The sequence below is a fragment of the Heterodontus francisci genome, chromosome 33 (genome assembly GCF_036365525.1).
Source record: "Heterodontus francisci isolate sHetFra1 chromosome 33, sHetFra1.hap1, whole genome shotgun sequence".
Classification (NCBI taxonomy): Eukaryota; Metazoa; Chordata; class Chondrichthyes; order Heterodontiformes; family Heterodontidae; genus Heterodontus; species Heterodontus francisci.
This window is the reverse complement of record NC_090403.1, coordinates 46,302,654-46,330,637: the sequence shown is the minus strand read 5'-3', so window position 1 is coordinate 46,330,637 and position 27,984 is coordinate 46,302,654. Positions and strand designations below refer to the sequence as shown.

General features: G+C 42.4%; 1 protein-coding gene across 4 annotated transcripts in view; it reads left to right on the top strand.

The window, feature by feature from the left end:
- The window catches only part of LOC137348172 (thyroid hormone receptor alpha), a 320,012-nt gene that overhangs the window by 41,057 nt on the left and 250,971 nt on the right, over positions 1-27,984 (top strand). Inside the window, exon 1 of one of the 4 annotated variants that reach the window (XM_068013473.1) lies at positions 20,722-20,770. The exons of the other annotated variants lie outside the window; for them this stretch is intronic. The gene's annotated coding sequence lies outside the window, so the exon portion shown is untranslated. Of the gene's footprint in view, positions 1-20,721; positions 20,771-27,984 lie in introns of those variants that run through there. 4 annotated transcript variants of the gene reach the window in all.

Below are 27,984 nucleotides of genomic sequence, written 5' to 3'. Positions count from 1 at the left end.
ACCTGCCCTCTTGGTCACTTTTTCCCCTTCTCTTCCTAAACTTTTGCCAGCCTTGTGCCTGCCTGTCCCCTTTTGTTCTCGGCGAGGGTCCCTTTCAGTTCAATAGCCCTCAGCTGGAGGGTCCTCCTAACACTGGTACAGGATTTAGGGGTGCAGGTTTCACTGTAGGTTGGTGTTTCCCCGCAACCTGGCACATGTGGCAGCTCCTGCAGTACTCCACCACATCTTTGTGGAGTTTTGGTCAGTTAAACTGCTGTCTTATGCGGCTTTGGACTTTCGTATACTAGCATGTACAGCCACTGTAGTCTCGTGGGCCCTTTTTAATATTTCTCTCCAGTACCTCTGCGGCACCACTAACTGGTGAACTACTGTCCACTCCTTGCTCTCAGGTCTGTGAGGAGAATGCTATTTCCTCATCAGTACCTCATTCTTTAAGTAGTAGCAATCAGGGACTCCCTCTGCTTCAATTTCAGACTGGGCAGCCTGTGCTAACTCTCTCAATCCTGGGTTAGCTTGCTAAGCCTCAGCTAGGGAAGATTTATTTAACTCATTCTCTGGGTCTTCTAACTTTCCAAAGAAAGTCTCAGATAAACAGACCTCATGGTCATCTGCCTGCAGTGCCAATTCGGTTTCCTTTGGGGGAGCTGGTTTGATCCCTCATTACACATTCAGGGAAACTGCAAGGGACCGTCTTCTGCCACTGCCCTGTCTCTCTGACCTCCTGCAGTCTTTCACTACTGGTGGGGGTTACCACCTTCACCCCCACCAGATCATTACCTAGGAGCAGGTCAACCCTGTCCACAGGCAAACTAGGGACAATCTCTACGGTTACTGGTCCCAAAACTAAGTCGCACTCCAGGTGCACCCGGTGTACCATTCTGATGTTCACTGCACTCTCCGGGGGAAATGTCAGGCCTTTTCCCAGTAAAAGGATCTAGTTGCCCCTGTGTTCCTGAGAATTACTATGGGCTTGCTTGCCCCACTCGAGGGCTTTGGGGTTACTTTCCCTTCAGACACAAGACGCTGATAGCCTTCAGGAATCCTATTAACCTTTCCTGCACTTGCAGTAGTAAACTTCCTGGGTTGCACTCTTACTGCAGTTAAAGCTACAGCTTGCTCTTTTGTGGTCTCCTCCAGGATTCCTTCTCCACTGAGCGGATGTGCCCTGATTAACACTACAGGTTTTCACTTTAGTTTCCAGCAGTCAGCTTTTAGATGACCTGCCTTATTACAATGGAAGCACACAGGTCTCCGGGTCTCACTCTAGCTCACAGCACCTTTTTGGCTAGAAGAGGGTCCCCGTGTCTTCCACTTTGCTTTCTCTCCCAGGAGTGCTTGGGCTCCTATCACCTTCCCACCCTTTGTCCTTTTTGGACCTGTGGGGGTGACTAGGAAAGGTTCTCTCCTGGGAAACCGACTTATAAATGAAAGCAAACGCATCCGCCAGAACGGCTGCTTGCTGGGCTCTCACAACCCACTGCTCCTCTACAAGGGTCTTTATGGAGAGTGGGAGAACGTGCTTAAATTCCTCTAACAGAATTACTTCTCTGAGATTCTCATAGTTGAGCTATACTTTAAGAACCCTCAGCCACTGGTCAAAAGCCAGCTGCTTACTTCTTTCAAGCTCCAGATAAGTTTGATTAGCTTGCTTCTTGAGGGTTCTAAACTTTTGGTGGTAGGCTTCGGGTACTAATTCATATGCCCCGAGGATAGCGATTTTTGTCAGTTCATAATATGATGAACTCTCATCTGGCAACAGGGAATAAACCTCATGGGCTTTTCCGGATAGCTTGCTTTGTAATAAAAGGGGCCAGATCTCAGCTGGCCATTTTAGCTGCCTTGCCAGTTTCTCAAAGGACACAAAAAACACTTCCACATCTTCCTCATTAAATTTTGGGATTAGTTGAGATAGTTTTAACAATCCTGTACCCAGCCCTGAATTACGCTCCTCCATATTGGCCATGCTTTCACTGGAGTTACTCTGTTGCCCCTAATTAACTCAAGCCGCCTTAGCTGTCTTTTTTTGCATTCTTTCTGGAAAGTTCTCTCTCTCTCTGTTCTGCCTCTCTTTGTCTTCACATTCCTTCTGGAAGGCTCTTTCTTTCTCTCTCTCCTGTGTCTCTTTTTCTTTCTCCTCTGATTCACATTTCCTGTATTCCAATTGTATCTTTGCTAGTAATACCCTGTCAGGGTCTACTTCTAACCTTGCTTCTGCTTCTTCAGATTCAAGGGAAAAATGGTTGGCCACTACCCTGAGGAGTTCAGACCTCCTAGCCTTGCCACGTACAGTGATCCCACACTGCTCAGCCATTTTTTTTAGCTCCTCCATAGACAGTGCTTTTAACTTATCCCAAGTTACTTCACCCTGGCTTGGGGAGGTACTAGCTACAATTACAGACATGTTAGTATTCAAGCACACACAGCCACAAGAAAACCTGTATTGAAATCTTGCTTTTTTTGATTGGGAACAATTTGGCTTCCCCCTAACAATTTCTCTCATTTGTCTGTGGGTAAAATCCAGGATGGTAGCCCCCAAATTTCTGTTACGACCAGGTGAGAAAAGGTTCTAGGGATCCCTCTCAGCCTTTACCTGGTCTTACCGTAACAGGGTTTATTTTAAACACGCTGTTTTTTTAAGCTCCCCCTTAGTGAATCCTTGTTCATTAGCTTCCAATTATAAGGCAAAGAAACTAGCCAAACAGGTTTTCTTAGGTATAAAGAAAAAAGGTTAAACTTTATTAAACTTAAACTCTAATTCAGTTAACACATGAACACGGATATGCGATGCGCCCATGCTAGCATGCATACGTGATACACACATGCAGACAGAGACAGAAAAGAGCAGAAGAAATAAAGTGGAAAAGTTTGAGGCAATATGTGAATATGGTTTTGGTTACTGTTCTTCAAGCTCGCTGTAAAGTCCTTAATTGTAGGTAGGTCTTGCTTTTCGTTGGGGCCCAGTATTCTTAAACGTTGTTCGATGTAGGAGACTTTGCTCCCTTGTGGTTCATACGTCCTCAGTATGTCCAGAGACTTGTGAGAAAGAATTGGGAGCAGTAAGGAGAGGTCTTCTCACTCCAGGAACAAACAGTCTTTTCTCAGTTCAAACTCTTTGTTCAATTCAGAAAAACCCAGGTTTCCCAGCAGGTTAGTCATGTGACTAGCTGGTCTGACCACGTCTGTTTGTGGATTCTCTTGTATTAAACAACCCTGGAATGTCTCTTCTGACACACAATACCTGGTGCTCAAAGTCCGTTGTGGGTTAAATTGGATCAGGGAATAGCCCCTTTGTTTCTCCAAGCACCGTCTGTTAGCATGCAAAACTGTTTTTCTAGCCAAGTGATGTCATGCAGGCCACCAACTTCCAAGAATGAAGCATATGAATTTTGTCCTATAAACATGATTGTAAACTGTTACTGGAGTGAAGAAAGAACTTGTTAAAAAAAAATCACCAGAACGGGTCGTTTATTAGATTCAGCAGATCTGGCAGCATCTGTGGGTGACCGTGTTGCGGAACACCTCCACTCAGTCCAAAAGCATGACCCCGAGCTTCCGGTTGCTGGCCATTTCAACACCCCCCCCTGCTTCCTTGCCCACATCTCTGTCCTGGGATTGCTGCAGTGTTCCAGTGAACATCAATGCAAGCTCGAGGAACAGCACCTCATTAATCGCTTAGGCACACCTGCCGGACTGAACATTGAGTTCAATAATTTCAGAGTATGACGGGCCCCCCTTTTTATTTTAATTTTTAGTTATTTTTCTTTTTTTCTTTTTTATGCGTTTATTTTATTTTAGTTTGTTTAATTTGTTTCTACTGTGCCTACCCACTGTTTTTTTCATGTCTGCATTTGGGGCCAGGCTGTTCAGTTTTCTGTCAATTAACACCCTCTCTGCACTAACGCTTTGTCTTTCACCACCCCATTAACATACCATTTGCCTTTGCTCCATGACCTTCTGGTCAGTTATTCTCTGTGACCTTGTCCTATCAACACCTTCTCCTTTGTTATCTCTTGTCCCACCCCCGCTTTACTTCCTTAAAACTTTTTACATTTGTAATATTTGCCAGTTCTGATGAAGGGTCACTGGCCTGAGATGTTAACTCTGCTTCTCTCTCCACAGATGCTGACAGATCTGCTGAGTATTTCCAGCATTTCTTGTTTTTAATTTCAGATTTCCAGCATCCGCTGTATTTTGCTTTCATTATTAGATTGCTGTTTGTGGGACATTGCTGTACGGACATTGCCTACTCTGTTTGTCTGCATTACATAAGTGACGATGCTTCCAAAATACTTCATTGGCTGAGGATCTGAAACTATAAATGCAAGTTTTTTCTTTAGATTTATTAATTCTTATATTTCCTGCAGCTTAACAAAAAATTGACGATGCTTCAGATCTCAGTACCAAGATTCTTTCAATGCATCTGTTGTACCTTCAGTCCAAATCGTTTTTATTTGAACTGTAGGCTTGAGAGGAGGCACCAAGCTAACTTTGAACAAGCACAGATGCGTGATGTGTTCAGTTAAATGCTGATGGACAATTATTTTGATTCCAATTGTCAATATTGCAAAATCCTGACAAGCAACAGAAACTACTGGACAGATATTTCAGCGGGTCCATCTGTCGTGCTCTCAGTAAGTAGGTGAAGTGACTTGGAAACTGCACAGGAAAAGACTAATTAACAATCCTGTAAAATTGCAAGAGAGGAAAGAACTATGTCTATAAAAGTTATTTCTAAAAGTATAGTGCAATATTGGATTGTGAATCTGAATTTGTTTATTCAAGGTAGATATGATTTACATTTGGTGTTTAACAGTTATATCACTGTAGACTAATCACTTGTTTATTGTTTGTCCAATAAATTTGCTTGATATCTTAAACTTCACCACAAGGTTTGATGTAATGCTTTATTGCTGCCAAAAGCTGAACTAAGATGTTACGAAGGCATAAGGTAGTTCAGTACCTACAATTGCTAAGGTGGATGTGCTGGTTATTTCTCTGGGTAGGTAACTGAAAGCCTTTGCAGATCACAAGGCAAGGGTAGACATGTGCAAGATATGATGTGTTGGGACTCGCTCATGTGAGTGACTTAAAGCAAAATAATCTAGGGTAGGAAAGTTTACGTAGACCCAAAACATAATCTGAGACTTTTCCCCGTGCTGTTCTCATTGACTGGAATTTTACAGCCCCCCCAATGAGCAGGCTGATAGCGGGGGGGGTGGGGCTTTTCCCGACCCCCTCCCACCCCTACTGCAATTTTACAAGGGGTGGTGGTGAGAAACGGCCCGCCCGCCCCAGTCTAATCAACGCCCTTAAGTGGCCAATTAATTGCCAATTATGAGCCTCCTGCCGCCGCCACTGGTGTTTTACCCTCGGCGGGTGGACAGCAAAGACACCAAGAACATCACCAGGTAGAAGCTGGCAGCCTTCTTGTGGCTGAGGGTGGTCCTCCTGATCGGGTACCCTGCGTCCCATGGAGGGCCATCCCCGAAGCCCCAATCGCCCGCACCACTCTACATTCCCTGTCCACCCCCCTCCCCACCTTAACTGATGCCCCTTGCCTCGCCGGGGCCCGGCCAATTGTCCCTAGCGAGGCCCCAAAAACTCACCTTCATTCCGGGGCCGTCCTTCAGCTTGCTTGCGATGGCTGGGTGTAATTCTAGCAGTGGCCACCACTTCTGGTGGTGCTATTGGGATTAAGAGCTGCCGGCCCGCTGATTGGCTGGCAGTTCCATTAGGCGGGACTTCCTGCCTCAAGGAGGTGAAAGTCCCACCCAAGGCCAATTAAGGGCTTGGGGAGCGGAAAATCTCCGCGTGGTTCCCCAGGCCCAGCAGAGGCGTGCTCATCCCCGATTTTTTGCCCAGTGGACGGGGCCTCCCGCCCAATGTAAAATTCTGGCCATTTATCTTCTGTTGGTCACTTCTGAGCCACATGACCAGAGATCTAGAAGCATTTAACCCCCTTCATATCTCATCTGCCAATACTACTTGCTGAAGGAAACCAAAAATATCCTGAAAACAATCCAGCTCTGGAACTGAAGTGCCTGCGACCAAAATTTTGCGAGAACTGTGTGCTAATGTCATCATTTCATGTGGAGAGGAGAAGCGGACAATTTTTGCCATTTTTGTTACGTTGGCTGCTGTCTTTGGTTTGGGGTAATCTTAGTCTCCAAAAAGAAATGGGACGACCAGAGAAAGTTGCAGTGATTCAAAGTATGTGTCCTTGTTCATTAGGTTGGAATTAAGCGTATGGAGGGTACGTGCCAGTGGTGAGTTAACAGAATGAAGTGAAGCACAAGAAGGCATTGCCTCTTGGCCTGACTGCTGTCACCTGTTTTCCCTTTATTATTTAGTAAAAATTAGATGCAAAAACCTGGAGACGCACATAAACTGGAGAGGGATTTGCATTAGATTTGAACACGATCAAACAAAACAATCGAGGCCTCACAGATTGCAGACCATGAATATATTATTAAAGGATGATTCAAGGGTATTTGTTGTAGAGTATGTTTTTTTTCACTTGCGGTCAACTGTACTCAAGTATCCGTGGTCATGTGGCTAATTCTGTTTCGTGGCGCACCCACCAGAGCACTGCACTTCATTCCGCCATTAGAAACACTGCAAAATTTCCACACTCAGCCACTCCAGAGAGCTTAAGTAGAGGAAATCCCCTTCAGTGCAATGGACAAGGGCCAGAAACAATATTTTAAGTGTTTTATGGCTTTGCAAGGGCCTGGGAATCTCAATACCACCTTGAAGAGAGTACATAGTGGTGCTAGATAACAATTTCTATATTTACAAGGCCATAGAACTATCAATAAATCATAGTGTCAGGATTCCTGTGCGTGATTGGATAAAGGTCTAAGCGCCTATTTTTAATTTTGTTGTTAGCCAGAATGTGCCATGTAAAAGAAGAAAGATGTGCATGACCCCAGGACATTCCAAAGTGTTTTACCACCAATGAAGTACTTTTGAACTGTATTCACTTTTGTAATATATGGCCTTTTCCCTTTCTTTGATAGAGTAGAAGTTGCCTTGTTGCAAAACAGGAATAAAATAATCATCTGGTGGTTCATCCAGGGAACTGAATTGCTAAGTTAACACAGTTAACTTAGGTATTAACTCCCAAGTACAGAGCCATCTGCAGCACAGGCTGAGCAATTACCTGTGAATACAAAGTGCAGACCATTGACCTCTGATGTTGGGAGAAAGGGTGTTGGAAAGAAACAGCTGCAACCTGTTTTTATGTTTTAAATGTAGTGAATGTCTTGAGGCACCTCACAGAAGTTAAAATAAAGGAGCCTAGACACTGGGAAGAGTTATTGGAAGTGACCAAAGATTTAGTCAAAAAGTTGGATTTTTTGGAGGTTTTTGATAAGATAGGAAGACACATGGGTTTAGGGTGTGAATTGTAAATTGCAAGGTCTGTATGTTTCATTCTGCTACTGATGAAATGGCAGAGGGAGAAGACACAATTGTAAGAACAGAGGGGCGTAGTGCCAGAGGAGGTTGCAGAGGTAGGGTTGGGGGTGAAGCCACGGAGGGGTTTGTAAACAAGCAAAGTACTTTGAGGTCAATTCATTGGGAGGTGAAGAACCAATGAATGTTGGAAAGGATGCCAAGTTTTGTTACTATCAGGTGAGAAAGGGGTCTAGGGCTTCCCTCTGAGCCTTTTCCTGGTTTGACTGTAACAGGGTTTAATTTTTAAAACACTGTTTTAGCGTCCCTCTCAGTGAGTCCTTACTCACTGCTGTCTAATTGTAATGGCAAAGAAATCAACCAGACATGTTTTCTCAGATTTAAACAAGAAAGGTGTAAGTTTATTAACCTCAAAAACTCTAACTCAGTTAATACTACTAAGAATATGCGATGCAACCATACTAGCATGCATACTTGATAAACACATATGCAATTAGAGACAAAGGAGGAGAAAGAAGGGGAAAGGTTTGAAGTAATAGCTGGAGTTCAGTTACTGGCTTTGGGTTTGGTGTAAAGTCTTTGATTGAAGTTAAGTCTTGCAGTTCTCACTGGGGCCCAGTGCACACTTTCAAACTTGTTGCTGGTCTCCTGTCTTGAGGCTTAAGTTACTTTCGTGGGTCCCTGGAACTTTGCTTGAGAGAGAGAGAGAGAGAGAGAGAGAGACAGGGAGAGACCTTCCTTCTCTTTTTTTTCTTCAAATTGCAGTCTGTTCCTTTCTGTGCGGCACAATTCAAACAACCCCCAGGTTGGCCAGCAGCATAGTAATGTGACTGGCTCCTTATTTGGAACAGTTTCTCCTGCGATATTTTGTGGCTTTCTTCAAGCTTAGCAGACACGGTGCGGTGTGGAATGCTGGCTCTTACACATTCAATGTCTCTTGGTCAAAATCCATCTGACAAATTGCATCAGGGAGGCACTCCCATTGTCATCTTCATGCAACTGTCTTTTAGAATGCAAATGTGCAGCCATATTTTCAGCCACTGTTGTGGTCTTTTTAAACAAGTTATTTCAAGTCCAGTAACAGGTCAAAAATAATGTTCTATATGATGAAATTAATATGTCTCATTTTGGCAGGTGTGGTTTTTGTCACAGTGACTAAATAGAATAAGGACAATGTTCAGGGGTCACTAAGGAGAGTAGTGGACAATCTGAGCCCAGAGGTGACAGAGGTGTGAATGAGGATGTCACTGGTGAATTTCACTGGGATGGTCTCAGTGCTATGGGCAGGTCAGAAACCGAAGTGAAAGAATTTGAACAGGGTGAGTGAAGAACTGGGTAGGAATAATGGATGTTGAGTACCTTTTAGAATGGAAAGGAAGATTAGAGCTGAAATAACAGTTGAAGAGAATGGCAGGGTTAACGTTGTGCTTTTTGGGAAGGAGGCAATAATAGTATATTTTGAAGAGAGAAAGAAAAAGTCCCTATGCAAAGAGACCAGTGAACCAACTAATAGTGTTGTATTGTAAATAATTTATTTGAAATAAAGCCTATGTTTTCTCTATAATCATTTATCAAACTAAATGTAAAAAGGCCTAATTGTAAACCCAATTGGTGGTGTTGATAGCAGAGATGGACATAGCAAGATTACAATGGAGCATTCTAGAAAATCACATTGGCAGAAGTTGTATGACAGCATGAACCTTTCTAATAATTACCCTTTTTTGTGAATTTTGTGCTCATCAAGGTGTGGGATATTAGTGAAGGGGAATGGCATATTTTCCTTTTCAGGCACTCAGCGACACCATTAAATGCTCTCATAAAATCATAGAATGGTTACATTCGGCCTTTTGAGCCCATGCCAGCTCTCTGCAAGAACAATGCAACTGGTCCCTTTCCTCCATCCATTCCCTGTGTAGCCTTGTCATTTTTCTTCCCTGCATGTAGTTATCTAATTCCCTTTTGAAACACTTGATTGAGTCTGCCTCCACCACCTTTTAAGGCAATGCATTCCAGATCCTAACCACTCCCATGTCACCTTTGGTTCTTTTGCCAATCATCTTAAATCTGTGTCCTCTGGTTCTCAACCCTTCCACCAATGGGAACAGTTTCTGTCTACTCTGTCTAGACCCCTCATGATTTTGAACACCTCTATCAAATCTCCTCTCAACTTTCTCTTCTCCAAGGAGAACAACCCCAGCTTCTCTAATTTTTCGATGTAACTGAAGTCCTTCATTCCTGGAACCATTCTAGTAAATTTCTCCTGCATCCTCTCTAATGCCATCACATCCTTCCTAAAGTGCAGTGCCCAAAATTGGACATGTCATCTCATGTCAGGTATAGCACCATGAGATAGGAGGGATGTCGTTGTCCTATCTCGGCTGCCGCACAAAGTAGTAATGCCTCAGAAACATCCCTTATCCTTATTACACCAATCTGACATTTTTCAATTTATCATACCTGCTGTCTGTTGCCCTCCCTGAGGAAGGATGCTAAATTGGTGCTAAATTGTCTTCTGCTGTAGGTTCCATGTCCACATGGAATTGGTTCCCCAAACTCATTTCAATAGGATCCCTCACATCCAGCAGACTGAGGAAACTCTGGGCCTCATTAGAACTAGGGTTCCAGAGGCCAAAGGTCACTGTACCACCCAGTTGCTCACAACATTACTAAATCTGGAAGACAATCTGAAGTCATAGGAGTCATTTATGGCATAGAAGGAAGCCATTTGGCGCATCGAGTCCATGCCAGTTCTCTGCTGAGCAAACCAGTCAGTCCCATTGTCCCGCTCGATCCCCATAGCTCTGCAAGTGTATTTCCTTCAAGTGCCCATCCAATTTTCCTTTGAAATCATTGATTGTCTCTGCTTCCGGGACTTAAAGGAAGTTAAGAAATGCTTTTATGGATTACGTATAGCAAAAAAAAAGACAATAAAATTGAAAGGAATATTGTACAATGGGTATAACTAAGCAAATTGCACACTTCATCCCACCTTTTTAGCCCTGTTCTGTCCATCAGTATGCACCTCTTTGAAGCGTAGATAGAAGTGTTGGAAGTTGGCACACAGCTCATTCATTAGCCAGCATTGCTGGCACAAATCAAACAGCAGGATAGTTGGTGCAGTTAATATACACTTGGCACGATTCCAACAGTGACATGGTTGGCACTCACACATAGTGGATTTAGGAGTAAATGGGTCTCAACAGATTAGTAATTTGTATGTATATGTGAAGATGCTCCGAAAGCAGTAAGTACATTGATCTAATTCCATTTAGGTTACCTTGACCTGCGTAGAATCTGTTAGTTATGATCAATGTGTTCAGTTGCATAGTTGACAGCTTAAGCTGCTTCCTGGTTTATTCCCTTTGTTTTGGTTCATATTGCTGACTCACATAGAACAAGAACCCTGAGTTTTAGCACCACTTCCCACTGAATAATAACGGTTATCGTAACTGAAAATATTATCTTGTTTGGACTTCGCAGTTTGCTTGTTGTGAAATTAAAAGTTAGGGCTGGGTCTGGGCAGACATCCTCAGGCTTGCATTACATGCCTTGTAAAAGCTGATAATGCATAATTGCACTATTTGCATGGATGGTACGTGCCATTTGTTTAGGACACATGTCACTTTCCTGGCATTATCAAGTGTTAGCTCATTTCCTGTGTAAGTCCAGTTTACAGCATCCACTCAGGACAGTTGGCAAATGCACTCGGAAGGTACATTGTCTATTGCTGTTTTTAAATTCGCTTGGCTGCAGATTCCAGTGCCCGCAACCAGATAACATTCCACTCTTCCCAAATCGAGCCAAATTTCTAAAGCCTTCCACTTTTTTGATGGTGCCAAAACAAATCAAAGCAACTAAAAAAAAAAACACACAAAACCTCATTGCTGCGGGAGTCAGAGGGAGTAGTTTCAAACTTGCCGCTACAGAGTTAAATTGATATTGCCCATTGGGCATCCATTATAGAAACCATTCGATTTTACTTTCCATTGTGGTACCTGAACTGCAATGCTGGATTTATGCTCCAGCGGTAAAAGTTATTTGCTCAATGTCTGTAATTCATAAGTGATCACACTTAGAAAGCAGAAAGTCAGAGTGTTATTTGTATATTAATTGAGTGTATTCAGGTGGTGGGCATTAACCATGGATTCACTTGTGCTCTTGTATATAGGAGCAGAATGAAACTGTGGTTGTTGGATTTGGAGGTGCATGTTTGTAATGTGTGTCTCTATAATAAAAGCTTATAAGTGTGTAAAGATTAGGCTCCAGCTCTATCCTTCACCATATGGCTATCTGAAATGGAACAAGTGTGCCCTGTTACTTGCCCAAGCATAGATTTCAAGAATAAAAACAAGAAATGCTGGAAATATACAGCAGGTCTGGCAGCATCTATGGAGAGAGAAGCAGAGATAACGTTTCAGGTCAGTGACCCTTCATCAGAACATAGATTTCAAGAATATTGAGTAATTATACCTTGCAGCCTTAAGGGGACGTCCGCCTATTTTCTCACAGCAGAATTACACTCTATAGTCTTTTTCTGTCCGCAGCTCGATGGCAATGAGGCCCGAGCCCCAATATCCAGTGCACTTTGGGCCTCTCCATTCTCCCAGTACCCTGAGCCCGAATATCTAGGCCTGTGTGTTAATTGTGGTTCAGCTTCTGTCCTTGTAATACAATCTTTTCTCCGACTTACTACGAGCAACACTACTGGAGATCTACTAGATTAGATTTTTTTTAGATTAGAGATACAGCACTGAAACAGGCCCTTCGGCCCACCGAGTCTGTGCCGAACATCAACCACCCATACTAGTTGGGTGAAAATATTTAACAGCAAACTCTTACGGATTATCCCTTATGTTGAATGCATTTCTAATCATATTTACGGTACATTATTAAGTATAATCAAATCACAACAGTACAATTAGACTGTAATTTTTTTGTAAGTAAATCATTTTGTTTGTGTCAAACCCCAAGCTGTTTATTTCAGTAATACAGTTCGGAAGTAAAAAGTTGTACTCTTTTACATCAGTCGATCTAGTTTTAGATAATAAAATGCTTCATATTGAATCACCAAAAAGATTTTGAATGTTGCGCTGACTTAAAATTGATTGAAAACACTACTTTCCAATGTAATGAAAAAACTTGCGAGTCGAGTCTGAGACTGAAAGGCTAAGATGAGTGGATGATGGTACAAGAGGACGGGAGAATTGATGATGTCGAGGGACCTACGTTATGGTATATGCTTTGTCTGATTACCTCTCTAAGAATATCAGCCTTGTGAATTCCAAATTTTTATTTCTCAGATTTTAGTTAAACTTTCTGTGACATTGCGTTATCTGTAAATAACTTTGACAAATATTAAGAACAAAGCAATGATGGGTTTGTCATCTTTCTTCCTTCAATCTTCTTTATCAGGTCTGTGTTCCTCACATTGGTCTCTGGGTTTTACAGGTATACTTGAACTGAACTCTTTGATTATTCCTGAACAATGCTAAATTGTTACGTCAACAATTTTTATTTAGCTCAGTGGTGCAAAATAACCTTTCTCTTTTTCAAAAATGTATATCTTTTTGTGCCTTCCTTTTACAATCCATGTGAGAATTTAGGCAGCTTGGACAAAATTGTTGCTGAATTGCTAAGTACGTTTGCGACACCGAACAGGGGTGACTTGTAAATATGCAGAGCCCAAAAAAGGAGGGAGGTTTGTGCAGGAACTACAGCTTCAGAAATGAATAATTTTGTATTGAAAATCTGAGTATAATCCTCCGGACTATTTAAACTTTTATGGAATAAATTTTTAAAACCTCAACACGTCTTGAAAAGCCATGCATTTTGCCACCATGGTGAATAGGTCTCGCAGCTGTCGGCTGGCTTTGAGTCAGGAATACACAAAGTAGATTTGAGATCAACAGGTGGGGCTTGAACCCAGAGACAACCTCCACTAATCTTGTTGCCTTTTGCCTGTGTACTTTGTGATTGGCGGGCAGCAAATAGAGATACATTTGACTCTGCCATGCTGGGGGTTTCCGAAGGCGATGCACCGGTCCTGAAGAAGACAGCAGTTGGCCAGTGCCTATCAGCACCATTTGAGGAGCAAAGGAGGGCAAGGTGAGCAGAGGCCGGTAGCTACTCACTGTTTCTATGTTGAGCCAAGAGGAGTACTCCTCAGCCTGGTACCACATTCAGGAATATGTGTTCTGGTGAAAGGTCACAGACCTGAAACGTTAACTCTGTTTCTCACTCCACAGATGCTGTCAGACCTGCTGAGTATTTCCAGCACTTTTCTGTTTTTATTACAGATTTCCAGCATCCGCAGTATTTTGCTTTTATTCGGGAATATACTCTTTTTACTTACCTTTTTTGTGACAGCCTCCAGAGGCTCCTTGAACTCACCTACACAGTAGTCCACTCCAAAACATACCCCATCCTCAGAGAAGAACGCCCGCACCCTGCAAGGTGGTCAGTTACAATCGAATATTTGAAAGGGCTCTGGATTTGCACAGGAAATGGATCTAATGTTAATTTGAGGCAGGCGCCCTGAACGATTGGCCCTAACCAATATGACATGTCACCCGCTCCCAGCGTGGATTGAGTGGCGCACGTCACATTTTATATTGGATCACGCAGGACCTGATTTTTCACCCAATAGCTGGGTGCTGAGAAATCCAATTTCTAGGCTATGCTGTTGTACCATTGGAGACACTGGGCTAGATTTAAAATTATGCAAAACCCACCTATTTGCACAGAATTAAAATCAGGCCCACTTTCTCTAAACCAACCCCAGTCTATAGTCATAGGCATCCGGTACTTTGTTTACTTTAATTCCTCTTAAATAGAGGCCCTGATGTGAATAAAACAAAATTTACTGGTGATCCTCCTCTACCCTTGAATGTAAAATACAAGCCCACCAATATCTTAAATACAAAATGCATGTTTTTTCATCAGCACAAGTAGCCATTTTTGTGAACAATCAGGCTGTGATCCCTTGCACAATGACGAGCTCACTGGGTTAGTTCAAACAACAGCCTCTCTGTCTCTGACTCTACCATACTTATAATGCTGTTTCACAAGACCATTTACTTAAAAAATGAAGAACTGAATGGTTTTTGTGCTGTCTTGTAGAGTGTCTGTCACTGCGTCACACCAACGTCTGCTTAAGCTGCAATGTGCTATCAACAATGCTGGCATCTTACAAGTTCTGACTGAATGGTCAGGGAACACTACAAGTTGACAAAGATTTAACAGGTTCCTGAAGCTCACCAGATCTTCTACATTACCCAGACCTCTGCAACATATTCTTAGAGCATATTCTGACCAGAGGAACTGTTATGTTAAACTTTGCACTAAAGCCTGACTTGGGTATAAAATTAAAACCCGACCCGGGCCCGAGCCGACCACAGCCAACCCGAACCCGACCTGAGCCCAAGCCCTTTAATTTTTTTTACGCCCCCGACCCGACACAAATCTCCTTCATCTCTTCCGGCAGCGGGCTATTCCTGCAGCTGGAGTTGTGGGGAATCATGGGTAAGCCTGATCCTGTGAATTCCAGGGAGCAGTGTCCAGCCCGACCCGACCCGACCCGACCCGAGCCCGAATGCTGGACTCGGAATTTCGACCTGACCCGACCCGAACTCGACGCATGTAGTCGGGTCTAGTCGGATTCGGGTCGGGTAGCCGGGCTTTACTTTGTATGAACCTTGGTTAGATCACACTTAGAGCACTGTGCACAGTTCTGGTCTTCATATTATAAGAAGTATATAGCGGCAATGGAGAAGATGAAAAAAAAATTGTGAGGATGATGTCAGAACTGAGTGGTGGCACTTATCAGGAAAGGTTGAATAGGCTGGGGCATTTTTCTCTAGAAAAGAGAAGACTTGATAGAGGTCTTTAAAATTATGAAGGGATTTGATAACTAATAGTATAGTTATCATGAAGAAAGGAATAGAGGGATATGATAGGTTAGATGAAGAGGAATGGCAACAGGCTTGTGTGGAACAGCTGGGCTGAATGACCTTTTTCTGTGCTGTACATTCTGTGTAAAAATAAATGTAAAATGGACTAAATATCTATGGAAAAGTCGTCAAGGATTTGAGATGGCCTGCCAAAATGATGAAGGACATGGAAAATTATTGGCAAACGTTAATCAGAAAAGGGATCACTAAGTCAAAAATAACATTTATTTTTGAATACAATGCTGCTGAAAATCCATTGAGATTCTCCCAGTCTCCCGTCGTAATAATGGTTTGCGGTGGAAAATTTCAAATTTTAATTACCCTCTGTATATGGAAATGTCTTCCTGCCTGCCTTTAATTTCTGTCATTATCTTTAAACTTGTGCCCTCTCATTCCCATCTTGCAACCGGTGGAAACGAGCTATTACTGTTTGCATTACTGTAACCTGTCATAATCCTTAAGAACCTTTAAACTTCTTGGCTCTATTGGAAAAAAATCCTAACTTCTCCATAACTTTAACCCTTCATCCCTAGTAACAACCAAGCGAATCTATGCTGTGTTTTATAGGACTGATTCCCTAGTGAGACACAGCAACAGAAAGAGCACTGGAAGGGAAATTGTAGCCCTGCAGCATCTAGTTTTCCATCCACTAATTTTGAATGGATCGAAAATCAGGGACAGTGGACCTCAAATTTTAAAACTCTTGTTTTCAGACCCTTCCATGGCCTCACCCTTCCCTGTCTCTGTAATCTCCTCCAGCCCTACAACCCTCAGACATCTGCTCTCCTCTAATTCTGGCCTCTTGCGCATCCCCAATTTTAATCACTCCACCATCAGCTCCCTTGGAATTCCCTCTCTACACTTTGCCGTCTCTCTACTTCTTTTTCCTCTTTTAAGACACTCCTTAAAACCTGCCTCTTTGACCGAACCTTTGGTCATCTCCTGTAATATCTCCTTATGTGGCTCCGTGTCAAATTCTGTTCGCTAATGCTCCTGTGAAGTGCCTTGGAATGTTTGTTATGTTAAAGGCTCTATATAAACACAAGTTGTTGTTGATATTATTATTATTATCACCCTGGCCTGCATTCCCTATGGATGACACTCCTGGAAAGGATTTGGCTGTCAGCCTTTAAACACTCCATTTCCCTGAAGGATCATCTATTCCATCAGTTCACGATGTGTTTTTTTAAAAATTTAAATTCAGCAATGAATCTTTCAGGTACTGTAATATGCAGTTGGATTCCCTTGTTATTCTGCAGCTACTGGTTATTTGACAGAGGTAGGAATGCATGCAGCTTTCACAAATTATAACTATTTTTGAAGATTAAGGCAGTGCTGTGCTATTAGGTTTTACTATCAAAATATAACTGCGGGAAATATTTCCATTCTCATTCCCCTGATGGTTGCTTCACAAAGTGAATTCTTAGGCGAATAAACTAATGGCAAGCCTTACTATTCCAATAAGTAACGAATCCATCAAACAAAACCAGAGACTTAATCTAGTCTGACACATCAGCGCTGTACTGAGGGAGTGCTGCATTGTCAGAGGTGCTGTCTGTCAGATGAGACATTAAACCAAGGACCTGTTTGCCCTCTCAGGTAGAACATAAAAGATCCCATGGTACTATTTCAAAGAAGAGCCAGGGAGTTCTCTCAATGTCCTGGACAAAATGGTTCTTCAACCAACATCACTAAAAACAGATTAACTGGTCATTTTCACATTGGTGTTGGGTGCATCTTGCTGTGCGCAATTTATCCGTGTGCTTCTCTCATTACAACACTACCATACTTCAAGAAAAAAATACTTGTTTGACTGTAAAGTGCTTTGGGATGTCTTGTGGTGGTTTTTTAATCTGCTGTTGTTCTCATTATTTCAGTGGCAGATTAATTCAGAGGCCAGCTTTCTGCTATCGTTCCCTGAGCACTTCCTTAGCCTTAAGTCCTGCCTCATCTCCACACTACACTGATCACTCCACTTCCTTCCTCCCTCCACACATGACCCAGACAGCACCACACAGCCCTTTCCTTCCCTCCTTTATTTGAAAAGTACAGTGAATAGATTGACTACTTTAATATAAATCTAAACCCAAGTTGTTGTGAATGAAAAAGTTAGATTTAATCACAAGTTATCCATTGAAGGAGTACGCATACCGACATCTATATATAAAAGCTTATATCTGTCAGTATTTTCTATCATCTTTTCGATTTATTAATTCCTATGTCCATATTTATAATGGAAATTGGCAATTTCTGCACCATTGTGAAGACTGCCTATTTCTACCTCCTTAACGTTGCCTGACTTCACTCCCGTCTCAGCTCATCTGCTGCTGAAACCTCTAGACTTGACAATTCCAGGGCACATTCTACTCTCTGTAAATTTGAGATCATCCAAAACTCTGTTGCCTGTGTCCTTACCCGAAAAAGTCTTGTTCACCTAACACCCCTATACTCACTGACCTGCATTGGCTCCCAGTCAAGCAAAGCCTTGATTTTAAAATTCACTTCCTTGTTTTCAGATCCCTCCATGGCCTCGCCCCGCCTTATCTCTGTAATCTCCTGCCGCCCATCAACCCTCTGAGATATCTGCACTCCTCCAATTCTGGCTCCTTGAGCGTTCCAATTTTACTCACTCCAGCATTGGCAACTGAGCCTTCAATTACCTAGAACCTAACTTCTGAAATTTCCTTCCTAAACATCTCTGACTCGCTACCTCTCTTTCTGTTGTGTATACGAGACTTATCTTTGGAAAGAAGGGGGGTGTCTTTAAGAGTGATGGCCTTTTCAGATCTTAATATGGTAATGAGCTAAGTACCAGGATGCAGTCATGTGACTGTGATGGAATATAGGCTTAATTAGATAGACTTTAGATATAACTTTTCTTTCTTTGAGGGAAAGCTAGTTCAATTCTTTGGACCCAAATAAGTGTCTATAAGAATTTGTCCGGTTTGAACTTAATTAAAGGAGATTCATGGGGATGTACTCCTGATTTGGTTTAGTCCCTATAAGGGGTTAAAGTCATAAATAACTTCGACTACAATCTTACTCTGTAACTGTAAGACCAAGGGGCAAGTTCTGTAAATAGTTAACTTTATACTGTATATATATTAGTTAGCTGTTTAATAAACCTGTTTTGACATTTTCAGCAACCTGGACTCCACGAATCTCACTTATGTTGCATCAGACAACATAAAAAGCTGCTCATTACACTTTCTTCCTTTTAAGATGCTCCTTAAAACTTACCTCTTTGACTAAACATTTGGCCATCTGCTCTAATATCCCCTTATGTGGTTCATTGTTTAACTTTGCTTTGTAATGCTCCTGTGAAGTGCCTTGGGATATTCTATTGCGTTAAAGGCACTATATAAATTGAAATTGTTGTTGTTATGTAAACCTGTCACACTGTAATTACTTGCCCCCTTCAGTGGAGGCATAATTGCCTGGATTGCTGATCCTTGGGTTCTCTGAGACCTTGTTAAACACAAAGACAAACAAAATTTTGCACAATGAGATTTATTTTAAACTATTAGAGCCAAACTTAATAAATTTATTAAATTATTCTGTTTAATAATTTTGTTCCAAAGTAAATCAATTGGTTCTTTAGAAGTTTGAAGACTGAGAGGGGATCTTTATTGAGGTATTCAATATCCTTAATGGTATTGCCAAGTTGAAATGGATGACTGTGGCCCCAAGAGGGACAACAAGGTGGCATAGAATAGAACTCAGAGGGGGGAAGATGAATGAATAGAGCAGATGTTTTGGAATTAACTACTGTGTAGCTGCTAATATCAGTAATTTAAGGGGGAATTGGGGAGGAGATTAATTGGGGGGTGTAGGTGAACTGCATACTCTGCTTCTAAATACTGGGGCCAATCAGATGGAACCAAATTTTTTTTCATGTACATTCATTTATTACTATCTTTTAAAAAAAGCTTGCATTTTATATAGTGCTAATGTAATGCAGCAGCCAATTTGCACACAGTAAGTTACCACAAACAGCAATGTGATACTGGCCAGATAATCTGTTTTATTTTGATGTTGATTGAGGGATAAATATTGGCAGGGCACCAGAAATAACTTCCCTACTCTTCAATTCTTAGATTTAGATTCTAAAACTCCACAAATGCAGTTTGAAATAATTACAGCACACTGTTATTCTGCCTGTTTCTAAAGTTCAATTAAATCTGCTAATGTTATGGAGAAGTCCGTGGTATAAGTATAAACTATTAATGGTCTGCTGTACTGTGGTCAAAATCTGACTCAACACGGCTGTCTCAATGTGGTGCAGTACTTTCTGCACTTTGATGACTATTAGCGCTGGTTGCACTGACAGTGAAGCATTGCAGTGGACCTTCATATCGCCGTTGATATATTACCATTCTGCTGCGTCTGGCCGTTCTCCAGAGTCAAAATTCCATTTGTTCAGTTGTATGCAACCTCCGTTTTGGAGGTGAACAGCCTACAGTTCCTGTAACTTGGTGTGGGCACGATCATGACTGACCAAAGGGTCACTGCTTGTCATGCAGAACTGCTGGTATCAGCAATGCACTGTGCTTCTAGTGAAACGGCATTGACAACTCTTTCAAATCTGACCTATGTAGGTCGTTCCCCTAGTGATAGCAGTATGTTGCCTTCATGCATTGACGTGTGCAAACTGTGCATGATGTGCAGGAATTGTAAACGTTTGTGGTGTGCCACTAAGGAAAGGGAGGAGACAGTATCAGTGCCACACCTGAGGCACTAGCACAGTATTGTTTGACCCTCAATTTTGTTTCTTCTCTTAAAGATTCTGGGGTACCGTTCCACAGATCTCAAAATTCTCTTCTGGTCATTCATCATGGATAAGCCCTGATGAATGACAGTAGACTATTTGATGTTGGTGCAGGCACACTTCTCGGCATAGGTAACTGGGTAACAATTAGTGGAGATGATCTGGCTGATTTGCCTCTCCACAGCTGGTGTGGCATCAGCATTATTTTAGTTCAGTTTACGGGGAATGCAGTGAACTTTGTCCCTCTAGCGTGCATTATGTCATCCTGAGTACATTGGTCACATGTCCAAGAAGCACTCCAGGTTTGAATATTACGAAAGTCTGTTTAAAGGGAAAGAAAGAGCTGAAGAACTTTGATTCCTACAGAGCCTTTCATGATCTCAGGATATCCCAAAGTGCTTTACAGCCAATGAAGTAGTCACTTTCATCATGCAGAGAATGCAGCAGTCAATTGCACACAGTGTGATCTGCCTAAAATTACTGAACTCCTAACATTTGGCTGCAAAATTCGGCTCCATAGTGGGATTTTGAATTACTTTTGTTTCTTGTTTTTCTTTTCTATCCTGGTCAATTGTTTCTCATTAGTCCATTTTGATTTGTTTACTTTTCATCAGTCAGGTATCTGTTGACTTAACAGGTAAGTGGTTATTTAAGACAATTGTTATATACTGTTCCATAGATATGATGTTTGGGAGTGTAACACTTTGGGAGGTGAAGTATGTATGACATGATGGTATGACATGATGGTTTGCAAGATTTATATAAAGATCTTGTGGAATTAAAAAGAACTTAGCTTCAGAACCAAACAGTGTCTGCATTGGTACTGAGGGAGTGCAGCACTATCGGAGATGTTGTCTTTCGGATGAGACATTCAAACTGAGGCCCTGTCTGTCCTCTTGCGTGGATGGACAGCATCCCTTGGCACAATTTTGAAGAAGAGCAGGGGAGTTATCTCTGGTGTCCTGGCTAATAATCATCCTCAAATCAGCATCACAAAAACAGATTATCTGGTAATTATCACAGTGCTGTTTGTGGGAGCTTGCTGTGTGCAAATTGGCTGCTGCATTTCCTACATAACAACAGTGACAACACTTCGAAAGTACTTAATTGGCTGTCAAGCACTTTGGAACGACCTGAGGTTACAAAAGGCGCTATGTAAATGTGCCTTTCTTTTTAGTTACAGAGTAATGGAATGCTGCAGCTATGATAAGGGAGAGATAGATTTGTGATAAGTTGTATTGACTCTGTAAACTACCAGCAATCATGTTAAATGTGACAACTTTTCAGGCTGATGTTAGTTGCTGATTGATGGCTTTGTTGTTCCGCAATTTATTTTCCAGCTGGCCATTTTCTTTGAAAACCCCTGTGAGCTCTCCCTTCAAACAGTAATTGCTCATTTGCCTTTATGTTCTGTTCACCAAAAAGAACAAGAAGGCAAATGCACACTGTTGAAAATATCACTGGGTCATGTCATTTGTCTCACTAGGACTAGTCTCGCAATAGTAATAGCCATTCTTTTCCGAAGGAAAAATAAATGACTGTCCCTGTTAATACATTTAAAAATAAAGGATTTTTTTCCCCTGTTAGAATTGTGCATTTGAATTTTGTATTCTTCCTCCCTCTCTGCCGACTATCTCCATTCCACAACAGTAGCAGAGTCTTTAGCTATCACCACCTTGCCTGCTGGAATTTACTATGTAAACTTCTCCACTGAGCAATATCTCTCGATATCTTCAGAAGCCTCCTATATGCTCAGCCATGCCTTTGGTTACCTCCTGTAACTCATTCCCCAATCCCTGATCAGTGTCCGATTTCTCCCCTCCTGTGCAGTGTCTTGGACCATTTACAAAAGTAGGAAGATGATAGTCGGGAAAAGATCAACTGATCCATCAAGCCTGGCCCACACTCTTGATGCCTGGAACATCATGACCAGACACCATCTACCTCCCCACAAGTGAGCTGCCCGTCTAAACCAGTGTCGGCAACTATCATGGTGATTAGGCCCGAGGACCAATTGTCAGGTCCCCGTTTTGGGCATGCTGAAAATGGGCCCAGACAAATATCTACCCCAGTTAGTATTCATTCGCTAATAACCTGAACGGTAATTCCTCATCTTGATACTGTGAGATAGATTGTTTCACTAGTAAATATGAGGCCTTTTCTGAAACAATACACAGTTACTCTGGGTCTGTTCCCTTTTCCAACAATCAACAGACTTGCAAAAACATATATTCATGAAGAAGGTGTTGCTCCAAAATATCTCTTCATCATTTGGCCCATAGTCTGTAAGCGGGGCATAGTTTTGTTTGTCAGTGCACACAGGCAGATTGGCAAACTCTGCAAAATACACATGTGCTCAAGGCCAGCACATACTGCCTTCGACCCATTATGAAAAAGAACCTTGCATAGCACTTTATATGTCTTCAGGACATCCCAAAGAATTTACATCTAATAAAGTACTTTTGGAGTATAAATTGTTGTTATCACGGTAGCCTCTTTGGGCACAGCAAGGTGCTGTGATAATTATTATGAAAGTGATTCTGTTTTTTGTTAAAATCTTTTTTGAAGAATTCATAGTCAAACTGAATAAATGTTCGACCAGTTTCTTTTCAAGAGGGTCATCAGGAAGGAACTAAAAGGACTGGTTTGGTAACCATGTTTACTGGTTGTCAAATGACTCAAGTTAAAAATAGAACTGAAATCCTGGTAATCAGGGGAATATGTGGGCAGAAATATCAGTCACACGCCCCTTGATAGGACAAGTCTGGGAGCAGCAGCGCACACCTGAGAGAGAGTAGCAAATTCGCAAGCTTTTGGTTGTAGTGTGAGTGTGTTTACCTTCTGGAATGAGATAATGTTAGCTCCTGCTGCTGAAGTGTCATGGAGGAAGAGACCAGATTCTTACTGAATGTTTAAAGAGTCAAGCCTGCCGAAGGAGAAAACAATTTCGGAGGAAGGAGAGAAGACCACAACCCAGCTCAGCTTTCCAGCACTTCTCTAAAAGACCCTGAGACGTTCACTGTCAACTCATCTCGTCTCCTGTCTTTGAAGAAAAGCCTGCTAAATTAATTTTCAACGCCGCATGAAAAGAACTGTTCTAAAAGATCCCAGTAACCCATCTACGTGAACTTGGAGGCTAGACTGTATGCCAGTTTTGGAACACAATATATCTCTTCTGCTGTTTTCTTCAAGAATTGAGCAAGTATTCAGCCCAATTTTTTTTGTCTGTAACAGAGCTCTGAACAAAAATCCCTTTTGTTTTTCCGGTTAACCTGTGTATATGTGTGTGTGTGAACATGAAGGGCTAAGGTAAAAAGGGAACTTTAAAATTTCAATCTGTGTGTTTATGCTTTGCTTCATTACTGGTTAATACTTGTTTTTATAATCAACTGATAATTTTGTTGGTCATTAAAGAAATCTGCTTAGTGTGCTTGATTCTGGGAAAAATAGAGTATATGATTGACCATATCAGTAAGTGGGAAAATTAAATGTATGTTGTGAGCTGTGGAGAACTGGAACTAGAATAAACAATGCACTCCTCCCACCTCAGTCGTAACATAATGATCAGATAATCAGTTGTAATGGTGTAGATTGAGGTATAAATGTTGACCAGGGCAGCAGGAGAACTACAAAATAGTGGCATGGGATCCTTTATATCCACCTAAGAGGCTATAGGGGACCCCAGTTTAACATTTAACGGATGGCACCTCCAACTGTGCAGCACTCCCTCAGTTCAGCACGAGGGTTTCAGCCAAGATTTTGTACTTAAGCTGTTGGAGTGGGATTTGAACCCATAACCTTCAGACTCAGAGGCCAGAGTGTTACTCACTGAGAGCGGCTAACAGCTGACGTTATGGCATCCTTCTCCTCCATTCCTCCAGCCCCGATGCTGGTCGTGGCTTTGTAATAAAATCAGAGCATTTGTCATATGCCCAGGACCTCTTGCACAGTTGAAAGACTTCAAAAAGAAAAATCTAACCTCAGAAATCATCTGTGTTATCTTATGCACTGAAATATTTAGCATTCTATGCAAACATGTTTCTCTTTTCCTCTATTGGATGTGAGCCAATTTTGCTCAAAGAAGACCGGGAATGGATTTCCGAGTGTGGTAGTGGATTCATTGCAGAGATGTTTTGAGAAAGAGCATAGATTTCTGGGGGAGGATGAGCGAAATGGGCCAAATAGCTTCCCGCATCTGTACTTTGCGATCTTTGGGATATAGTGCATGAGTCTGGCTAGTGTGTTATCCCACTCCCTAACACATAACGGCCCACAAGTTCAGGATTGCCCACTTGGGTGTATCAAAAAATGAACGCTGTAAGATACAATTTGTAGGTCACTATCATCCAAGGGACGAGCTTGAAACAGAACCTGAAATCCAAGTTGGATGTTCAGGAAGTAACTCATTGTATACAAAATGGGGCCACACTTGACAAATGTTACCCATTTTTCTGTCATTTGTAACATGCAATGACTTCTAAGAATCCAAACACACACCCATACAATTTGTCTCTGGGTTCTCACTTAAATATATAAAACATATGTCTGTGCAAACATTCAACCCTGCATTTTTTTTATTTGTTCATGGGATGTGAGCATTGCTGGCAAGGTCAGCATTTATTGCCCAACCCTAACTGCCATTGAGGAGCTGGTGGTGAGTTGTCTTCTTGAACCACTGCAGTCTGTATGGTGTAGGTACACCCATAGTGCTATTAGGGAGGGAGTTCCAGGATTTTGACCCAGCGACAGTTTAGTTCCAAGTCAAGATGGTGTGTGACTTGGAGAAGAACTTGAAAATGGTGGTGTTCTCATTCATCTGCCACCCTAGCTTTTCTAGGTGGTAGAGATCATGGGTTTGGAAGGTGCTGTCGAAGGAGCCTTGGCAAGTTGCTGCAGTACATCTTGTAGATAGTGCACACTGCTGCCACTGTGCATCAGTGGTGGATGGTGTGCCAATCAAGTGGGCTGTTTTGTCCTGGATAGTGTCGAACTTCCTGAGTGTTGTTAGAGCCGCACTCATCCAGGCAAATTGAGAGTGCTCCATCACACTCCTGACTTGTGCCTTGTATATGTTGGACAGGCTTTGAGGAGTCCAGAGGTGTGTTACTCAGGAGTGGTTGGAAAAATATTGGAAAAATTCTGAGGGACAGGATTAATCCCCACTTGGAGAGGCAGGAACTAAGCAGGGATAGTCAGCATGGCTTTGTCAGAGGGAAATCATGTCTAACTAACTTGATTGAACTTTTGGAGGCGGTGACTAACTGTGTAGATGAGGGTGTAAACCGTGGCGGGGAGTCAGCTCCCCCTTGGCCCCTTTATTCCCTTCACCCACTTGATCCTGGCCATCACGTGGGACTAAATCCTCTTAATTCAGGCTCAGGCTGGGTGTTTGGGATATCGGGGTTACAGGAGAGCCACCCTCCACTTAATCCACCGGCCACGGTTAATGGCTTAGTACAAAGAGGAGGAGACTCAGTCCTTTCTTTAACTATCAATTTACTTTATTCACGTTGTTGTACAATGTAAGAATAAGGCTTATACACTTGGTTAGACAAAAGCATGCAACTCAAACTGGGCTATACAGTTAACAACAAAGCTAACTAGAATCGATAAGCACACCCACTAGGTTCCTCTGACCTTTCCCTGACCTAGTCACAGAAAACAAAGAATAATACCTGAAAACTAGGAGAGCTGACGCTGGCCAGGCGTTCCGTTCTCTCTCTCTTTTACGTCGTCGCCGCGTTGCTCACGCAATGTTTTCCACTTCTGCGATGGTTGATCTCCGGAGTTTCTCACTGGCTCTATGCCTGAGATTCTCCATACTTATTCTCTTTCTTATCTCTTCAAAACTGTGCTGTCTCTTTCCTGTTGGTTTAGGCCTGCTCACCTCGTTCGTATCTTCTCCTTATTGGCCCAGGCCCAAAGACCCTGATATCACACCATGTCCAAATAAGGCTCTATTTCTGTGATCTCTCCCTTATCTGTCACATAAATTAATTAGTTCAAACTGGTTTTTACCAGCATAGGCCAGTGTCTGAGCTCAGGTTACTTTAGTTCACAAGCAATCCAACAGTGTCTGAGCTCAGGTTACTTTAGTTCATGAGCTATGCAACAGTTTGTAACAGACTCTGTACTTAGAACATAGAACATAGAACATTACAGCGCAGTACAGGCCCTTCAGCCCTCGATGTTGCGCCGATTGTGAAACCATCTGACCTAAACTATTCCATTTTCATCCATATGTCTATCCAATGACCACTTAAATGCCCTTAAAGTTGGCGAGTCTACTACTGTTGCAGGCAGGGCGTTCCACGCCCCTACTACTCTCTGAGTAAAGAAACTACCTCTGACATCTGTCCTATATCTATCACCCCTCAACTTAAAGCTATGTCCCCTCGTGTTTGCCATCACCATCCGAGGAAAAAGACTCTCACTATCCACCCTATCTAACCCTCTGATTATCTTATATGTCTCTATTAAGTCACCTCTCCTCCTCCTTCTCTCTAACAAAAACAACCTCAAGTCCCTCAGCCTTTCCTCGTAAGACCTTCCCTCCATACCAGGCAACATCCTAGTAAATCTCCTCTGCACCCTTTCCAAAGCTTCCACATCCTTCCTATAATGCGGTGACCAGAACTGCACGCAATACTCCAGGTGCGGCTGCACCAGAGTTTTGTACAGCTGCAGCATGACCTCGTGGCTCTGAAACTCGATCCCCCTACTAATAAAAGCTAACACACCATATGCCTTCTTAACAGCCCTATTAACCTGGGTGACAACTTTCAGGGATTTATGTACCTGGACACCAAGATCTCTCTGCTCATCTACACTACCAAGAATCTTCCCATTAGCCCAGTACTCTGCATTCCTGTTACTCCTTCCAAAGTGAATCGCCTCACGCTTTTCCGCATTAAACTACATTTGCCATCTCTCAGCCCAGCTCTGCAGCCTATCTATGTCCCTCTGTAACCTACAATATCCTTCGGCACTATCCACAACTCCACCGACCTTCGTGTCATCCGCAAATTTACGAACCCACCCTTCTACATCCTCATCCAGGTCATTTATAAAAATGACAAACAGCAGTGGCCCCAAAACAGATCCTTGCGGTACACCACTAGTAACTAAACTCCTTACAGCCCCTGGCCAACAAGGGTAAAGCAGTTGGGGTAGTCTACATGGACTTCAGTAAGGCTTTTGATCAGGTCCCTCATGGGAGATTTGTTAAGAAGGTAAGAGCCTATGGGATCCAGAGCAATTTGGCAAATTGGATCCAAAATTGGCTTAGTGGCAGGAGGCAGAGGGTGATGGTCCAGGGTTGTTTATGCGAGTGGAAGCCTGTGACCAGTGGTGTATCGCAGGGATCGGTGCTGGAACCCTTGCTGTTTGTAGTGTATATTCATGATTTTGACGTGAATATAGGAGGTATGATAAGTAAGTTTGCAGATGACATGAAAATTTCTGGTGTCGTAAATAGTGAGGAGGAAAGCCTTAGATTACAGGACGATATAGATGGGCTGGTAAGATGGGCAGAGCAGTGGCAAATGGAATTTAATCCTGAGAAGTGTGAGGTGATGCATTTTGGGAGGACTAAGAAGGCAAGGGAATATGTAATGGATGGTAGGACCATAGGAAGTACAGAAGGTCAGAGGGATCTGGTGTACTTGTCCATAGATCACTGAAGGCAGTAGCACAGGTAGATAAGGTGGTTAGGAAGGCGTGTGGGATACTTGCCTTTATTAGCCAAGGCATGGAATATAAGAGCAGGGAGGTTATGATGGAGCTGTATAAAACATTAGTTAGGCCAAAAGCTGGAGTACTATGTACAGTCTGGGCACCACACTATAAGAA